The sequence below is a fragment of the Perognathus longimembris genome, chromosome 2 (assembly GCF_023159225.1).
Source record: "Perognathus longimembris pacificus isolate PPM17 chromosome 2, ASM2315922v1, whole genome shotgun sequence".
Classification (NCBI taxonomy): domain Eukaryota; kingdom Metazoa; phylum Chordata; class Mammalia; order Rodentia; family Heteromyidae; genus Perognathus; species Perognathus longimembris.
The window spans coordinates 105,124,877-105,132,837 of record NC_063162.1 but is presented as its reverse complement, the minus strand read 5'-3'; positions in this window follow the sequence as shown (position 1 = coordinate 105,132,837).

Genomic DNA, 7,961 nt, shown 5'->3' with positions numbered 1-7,961 from the left:
AAGATAAGTACTCATTACCTGATTCATGTAACTGTAACCCCTCTGCACATTACGCTTATAAGAGCAATGAAAAATAAAAATAAATTTAAAAAGTACCTTGTGTTAAAATGATAACTTCTTGCCATCTGTGATTTGACATACCATCTGGTTTCAACTAATCAGGGAACATATTCAACTATGATTTGTAGACTTGTCTTTAAAGCCCTGTATCACTTCCATACCAGTATGCTTCATCCTAGAGTTGAGCTCTTCCCTGTTAGGTCAGTTTTCTGTTCTCTGTTGGAAAATAAGGTCAGTTTAGTGTTTCCACCATCTCATAGTCTTTCTCTTCCTTCCTTCCTTCCTTCCTTCCTTCCTTCCTTCCTTCCTTCCTTCCTTCCTTCCTTCCTTCCTTCCTTTCTTTCTTTTTTTCTTTCTTTCTTTCTTTCGTCCTAGGCTTGAACTCAGGGCCTGGGCTCTGTCCCTGTGCCTCTCTGTGCTCAGGGCTAACACTCTACCACTTGAGCCATAGCACCACTTCCAGCTTTTTCTGTTTATGCAGAGCTTCATGCATGCTAGGCAAGCACTCTACCACTAAGCCACATTCCCAGCCCTAGGCTGTTTTTCTTTAATGTTATTATTGCATCCATCATAGCAATCCAAACCACAACTTATTTTTAAAGCAGTAACTGGAATAAACTTTCCAGGAAACATGATTCTTTTGCTCAGAATTCTCTTACAATTTAATTCATTTACTTATTCTTTGGTACCTTTTCTGTGCAGGGTGACATATTAGACCTTGAGTATCTAGTGTGGTGATACGGAGCTCCTTTTCATGGGGCTTAGTCTCCCCAGAGACCTATGTTGAATATCAATATATAATGACCAATGTCTCTTAATGCATTAATATCCCTAAACACATTAACATATTTTTTGTACTTCTGAAATTGTTTTCTTAAAATGTAACATGTTAATAATGGTTCTTTAAGTCGTGAGATTATGGGTGAACTCTGTTTTCTTCTTTATGTAACGTGTTGTGTCAGAGCCAGGCTCTCGACAGCAGCCTGGTTTGAATCTGGTTTTATTTTCTCACCAGTCTGCCTGCTGAGGTCTTTGGTAGAAATATATAGTTGTTTTGGCAAGCAGTTAAAGGCCTGTTTTATTTCAGTCATCAGTCATCAAGACCACTATGTATGAGAAGGGGAGCTTTATTTCTTAGCTGTTTCCACCCTGTAGTTAGCTAATCTTTCTGTTTGGCTGCTGGAGAGCTAGGAAACTTACAGCTTCATAGGTCTTAGACTTGTGGCCTAAGTGGTCTCAGCAAGGAGATTTCTGTGAGCCATCACTGACTTCAGCTTATAGATATGTTCCATCAGAATCTTCGAGGTTTTAAACATATTCCCCTTCAACTTCATGTGCACACATTCTTCTTAGACCCCCAGTATCTTCATAGCAGCCTATGTAGACCTTACAACCTCCTCCCTTGGCTACAGGTGAGGTCTCTTCCTCGCCTGACTGGTTTCTTCCACTTGCCTATCCCATTTGCCTGCCAGTCTAGACTTCCAAAGTGTTTTTCTGCCAATGGACAGTCTTAGGCTTTCTGATGATAAGCCCACATTTGATAGGTTTCCACATCTTCTGATGAAAGTTTGTGTTGGTAATCTCAGTGATCTCACTTTGGTCCATGCAGACCTTCCTTTTGGCATAGAGAAGAGTGGAAGTCAGTGTCTTCTGCAGTTTCAGTCCTAAGGTTAATATATATTAAGGTTCTTAGTCCAGCAGCAGCTGGCCCATGATATGTGTTCAATAAATGATGATCATTACTTTTATTATTCATTTCCTCCCAAATGTTATTTTATAATAAATATGTCATATATATGGTCCCTCCCCCCAGATAGGATTTGAACTTAGAGCCTCGTGCTTGTTCAGCTTTAGTTTTTGGTTGGTGCTCTACCACTTGATCCATGTCCCCAGTCTATACAAAGTTATTTTTAGCTGGATACTGGTGACTCAAACTACAGCTCTTCAGGAGGCTGATATCTGAGGACTGAAGTTTGAAGCCAGCCCAGGCTGTAAAATCTGTGAGACTACTATTTTCAATTAACCACCAAAAAGACAGAAAGAAATAGAGATATGACTCACCTGATAAGAGTGCCAGCCTTGATTTTTAAAAAAGCTAAACAAAAATAGCACCCAGGCCCTGAGTTCAAGCCCCAGGACTGGAACATATACAAAAAAGTTATTTTTAAACTACAAGTATAATGCTAGTAGTGCTTATCTCTAGTCTCTGGGATGTATAGTGATTTTTATCTATTTCTTTTTCTTTAAATGTATGTTTATAAGTTTCTAAATTAAACATGCATTATTTTACAATATAAAATTTTCTTTCCAATTGTCTTCTTCACTATTTAGAATATTGCCACAGGGCAGGTAGAAGAGTTAGGAAAGGGACAACACAATGGTACTTGAAAGTTTGCCAGATGTGTCAGCAGAAAGAATGACTCTATCCATTTACTGAGTCAGAGTTGGGCTTAAGTTTGGGACAGTGTTGACAAAACAGCACTAGCTATGCCTGCATCTGCCTCTTTAGCTCTTCATAAGTCACCAAAACAAGCCAACAGCTGTGTTTCCTGAGATTTAGCTGTATCATAAACATTAATCTATAATATAACTGGAACTCTGCCTTCTGTGACCTGTTAATGCAAGGGAGCAGCTGAATTCACCAGCTCTTCAATATACAAACATTCTAGGTTAATTTGAAGCTTCACAGAGCAGCAACAGCCTGCAACTGAGAGTACTTTAATTTGTACTTGCAGTCTTCATTATAATTTACAAGGTCAACAAATCAAAGTCTAACCAGACTTTATACTCCTTAACTTGACCCTCAATTACATGCTTTTGTGTGATTGTTTTATTCTTCTGATACTTCCACTGATATGAATAATTGGGTTAGAAGATATTCAGGTATCAGGAGAAAGGATAGGATGGCAGGGAGACAGGACACTTTAACAACCCAAGGGATGGATAATATAATTTGAAGTAACTGGGATATTCCAGCAGGTGAGGAACAAGGTTTAGAAGTCCATGGCAGGTGCCATTTGGAAATCCAGGGAGTAGAATCAGGGTTTTATGAGCTGGTGGTAGGATTACACTATGGGATTGACTTCATGATTAGAACTGTTGCCCTTGATCTTGTCAATTCTTTCCTATGGAGATTGGGAGATTTGATATGAGGATCACATGAGAAAGACTTGATTCTGCACATAGCACTAATATGTAGGCCTATGGAAAAAAGACAAAGGTTCAATTTTCAAAGGATAAATAGATGGACAGGAAAACCAGAAGTCAGGATGGCTTGATATCTTGGTCAGGACTAGGCTACATATTGGCCTAGAATTGAGCCACCTACCTGGTGGAGGATGGAGACTAGAGTAGGTATAAGGTAGCATCAGATGTGTAAAGGGAAAGGAATAAGCAGTTACAGATTAGATAAGACTTGATATTAAAAAAACAACAACAACAGAACAGCTGCTTGCTGAGTACCTACTGTGTGCCAGCCACTAAGCTAAGACTTTACATATTGTTATGGTCTGCATGTAAAAAGTTTGACATTAAGGACACTTTGAATCTAAAATATATTACATTCAATAAATAAGCATTGCTTTATAATTGGGGATAAAATATAGAGGAGAGGCAATATAAATAAGAAGCAGCAAAGTGGGAAATAGGGCAAAGTTCTTTGGGACCAATTAGGAGGTGGAATGAATAGAGAGCACCTGTAAGTGACTGCTCTTCCTTCACTGGCTAACACCATGACAGACGTTTCTTTGCTTCTTACCTCATTTGACTGCCCCAGTTGTTCTTCCATTTTTACAAATAGAAAGGTGAGGCTTTTGAGATTTTAAAGTACACACCTGGCAAAATATAGACAATACTATGTAGCTAAATTAAGGATTATGGCACAAATCCAGCGGCATGATGACACCAGCTACCATGATGATCAGGAGAAATGAAGTCCTGGTTTGTTGTAATGTTTGCTACATGTTCAGCTCCCAACGTGACAATATTAATCACAGGTTGGGAAGAAATGCACATAAACAACTCTTACAAGTCAGAATGAGCCACCTTATTTAGTCTTTCCTGTTGTATTTCTTCCCAGGATCAGACTTTTTATCCTTCTTTGAACAGAGATGCAATAGCAAATGTGTGGAATTGTTTAAAAAGTAGTATAAGTTTATCCTAGGTGACTGTCAGGTTAAGGGTTGTAGGAGAAGGAAATTCATATATCACATCAGTGTTATCAGGGTTCCCAAACATCACTACCCGTGAAAATCATCTGGAAAACTTGTTACAGTAAACAGGGAGCATAGCACAGGACTAAAAATGCAGATTCTGAAGACAGGCAGTTTAAGTTCAAAACCTGTCTCTGACTGGCATTAGGATATTGGACAAATTCCTTAACGCGTCAATTTCCTTATTGCCACATGGTGATGGCAATTATACTGTTGAGAGGTATAATAAGCAAATGTTAATAAAGTACTTAGAACAGTATAAGCACTTAGTGAACATTCTGTTTGTATTAGTATTGTTATTATTATGTTGTTACTGAGACTTCTGGAGTGAGGTCCAGCTGTCTGTATTTTGAATATACTTCAGTGATTTTTATGCAAGCAGCTGGTGTTACCTATAGACATCTAGGAAAACCTGTAAAATCCCTGGTTCTTGCTCTTTGGGGGAACTGAGTAGCTTCTTGTAGGAATCAAACTAATTTAACAGTGAATCTCAGAACTGTCCTCAAGAATCCTGGGATATTTTGAAAACCCTAAATTCATTATGGGTGCCTTGGGAAACCAAGAAGGAAATCATATGTACATAGTTTTATGAGGTATTACTCATAAAGATCTATAACTACAGAGTTGTTAAGTAGCTACTATAAAATTCTAAAGTTGTCAGCCTCTGCCTAGAGCCATGCAAGGATACAAAATTGACAAATCGTGTGTGGCTGTCTGCCATCCACCCCAGTTAAGAGTTTCTAATCAGCAGATTGTTCTGTGAGGTAGCTCATACTGTTCATTCCACTTAGAAACTGACTTTGAAGCAAGGTCAAAGAGAAATGCTAAATTGAATATGCAATAAGCATCTGAGGATAGCCTTGAATTAAATCATCATGCAAACCAGCCTGCCTTTTCTCCAGGGCTCTGTATGTCTGGCTGAACCATGAATTTCCTCTCCTCTTGTCCTTTACCTTCATACTACTCTGCTTTCTATTCTTGCCCACCTCCAGGTAGGCTCTTCAGAGTCCAAGGAATGCCTCTATTTATTTAGACTACGGATACCAGTGTCTGCACCAATCTCAGAGGTAGGTGCTGAAAGTATAAATATGGAATATTTGTATACCATTCTGGATTGAGAAAAAAAAAGGAAATAGACACACCATAACCTGACAACTGTTTTTTTGTTGTTTTTTTTTTTTTTTTTTTGGCCAGTCCTGGGCCTTGGACTCAGGGCCTGAGCACTGTCCCTGGCTTCTTCCCGCTCAAGGCTAGCACTCTGCCACCGGAGCCACAGCGCCCCTTCTGGCCGTTTTCCATATATGTGGTGCTGGGGAATCGAACCCAGAGCTTCATGTGTAGGAGGCAAGCACTCTTGCCACTAGGCCATATTCCCAGCCCCTGACAACTGTTTTAAAAGTGGGATTTAGAGCAGTTGGTGCCTCATTCAGAAGACTAAAAGTAGTCTGGGTCTTCTGCTCCTTTGCCTGTGGCTTACAACCATGCTTTGTAGTACCAAAGACAAAATTAGTCCTGTGAAGCCTAGAAATTATGTTCTGTGTCTGTTAATTTGACAATTGTATGTATACACTTAAGGACGTTTATACATATATACATTATATAGGTACACACATATATTTGGGTGGGGTGTTGGGATCAAACCCAGAGCTTTGAACATATTAGCAAGGTCTGTACCACTGAGGTATACCCTAGAATGAAATTTGACCAATGTCTTCTCTTTCACTGTCTGTCTGGGAATTTGTTGTTGTTCTTGTTGTTTGTTGTTTGTTGGTAGCCCTGAGGCTTGAACTCAGGGCCTGGGCACTGTCATTGAGCTTTTCTCCTTAAGTCTAGCTCTCTAGAACATGAACCAAAGATCCATTTCTGGCTATTTTGGTGCTTAGTTGGAAATTAAGCGTCACAAGCTTTCTTGCCTGGGCTAGCTTTGAACCATGATCCTCAGATATGAGCCTCCTGAGTAGCTAGGATTGTAGGTATGAGCCAGTGGCACCCAACTTTTAAGTGACTTCTTCAGGGAGGATGTATTGGGCTTTGATTGCTGCTCAAAAAAATTACTATATACTTTCTGACTTAAAACAACACACAAAAAAGACCAAACATGAAATCAGTTTCTCTGGGCAATAGTGAAGGTGTCCCAGGACTAGTTCCTTTTAGAAGCTCTGAAGAGAATTCCTTGTTTGTTCTAGCTGTTAGCAGTTTCCTCCCCTCCAATACCTGGACTGTTGTCATATTGGTTACTCTTCCACTGACATTTTTAGGAACCCTTGTGACATTTAGGACCCATTTGGATAATCCAGGCTAGCCTCACTTTGGTGAGCTGCATAAATTATTATATTCTGTAATAGAATCCCTAAGGTATCAAGACAAAAGAGCTTGGCCACTGGGGAGGATAAACTCTAGGGTGGGAGAAAATAGGACAAAACCTTGGACCAGAAGTCAGTTCTGAGTGACCTCTAGGGTCTGGCTGTGACAGAGAATGTTCATACTTTGTTAGACCAGAACAAACTCCTCATATGAATTTTATGTGAGAATCCAGCCCATCTTTATGAAGGTATTTATCAAGCAAGGATGACTAAAAATCTTCTACTTTACAATCTTCAGCCTGATTTACAGCTTTTAAATTACTCAGTATGTGGGATGTGGACTTTCTTATTACTCTTGTCTTGGGCCTTGTATATGAGTAACAAGACTGTCCAGTGCAACTCTAATTGTCATGTATAGGAATTTCTAGGTCAGAGGTGGCCACAGGCACAAAGCAGAGCAGGCAAATGATCAAAGTGAAAAGGAGTCAAGTTGAGTATGTAAAGAAGAAGTTTGGTGCTGGTGGCTCTCATCTGTAATCCTACCTACTCAGGAGGCCAAGATCTGAGGGCTGAGAATCAAAGCCAACCTAGGCAAGAAAGTTCATGACATTCTTATCTCCAATTAATCATCAAAAAGCCAGAAGTGGAGTTGTAGCTCAAATAGTAAAGTCAGCCTTGCGTGGAAAAAGCTAAGGAACTACACCCAGGCTGTGAGTTCAAACCCCTGTACCAACACACACAGACTTCAATTAGCCCTACAAGCTATTAATAAAATAATACCTATTTAGGGCCTCAACTTTCATAAAATAGGACAGTTACCTGGGGTAAGGGGAATAAACACAATCCACATTATTGCTTAATATATTACTAAGTTTAATATTAAAATTCAATCTCCAGTGTTAGGTTTTGAAAATATCTGATGCTGTTTTCCTTTTTAATTATCTTTTTCTTTTTAAATCATCTTTAAATAAATATCTGTACAAATAGGTTTCAATTTAACATGTCAGTTTATAAGTATAATACTCTTGATCTGATTTTTTTTTCTAACCTTGTTATAGTTGTAGAACTACATAAGTAGAACTGCATAACTACATGAGAACTAAGAAACATTGGCAAAATCTCAGAGAAGAAAACAATGATATTCTCTCTCTCTTTTTCCAGTCCTGGGGCTTGAATTCAGGGCCTAGGAACTGTCCCTGAGCTTCTTTTGCTCAAGGCTAGCACTGTACCACTTGAGTCACAGTGCCACTTCCAGTTTTTCTGTTTATGTGGTACTAAGGGATCAAGCCTAGGGCTTTATGCATGCTAAGCAAGCACTCTACCACTAAGCTACAGTTCCAGCCCCAAACAATGATTTTTTATAAAATATATTGAATACTTCTACGAA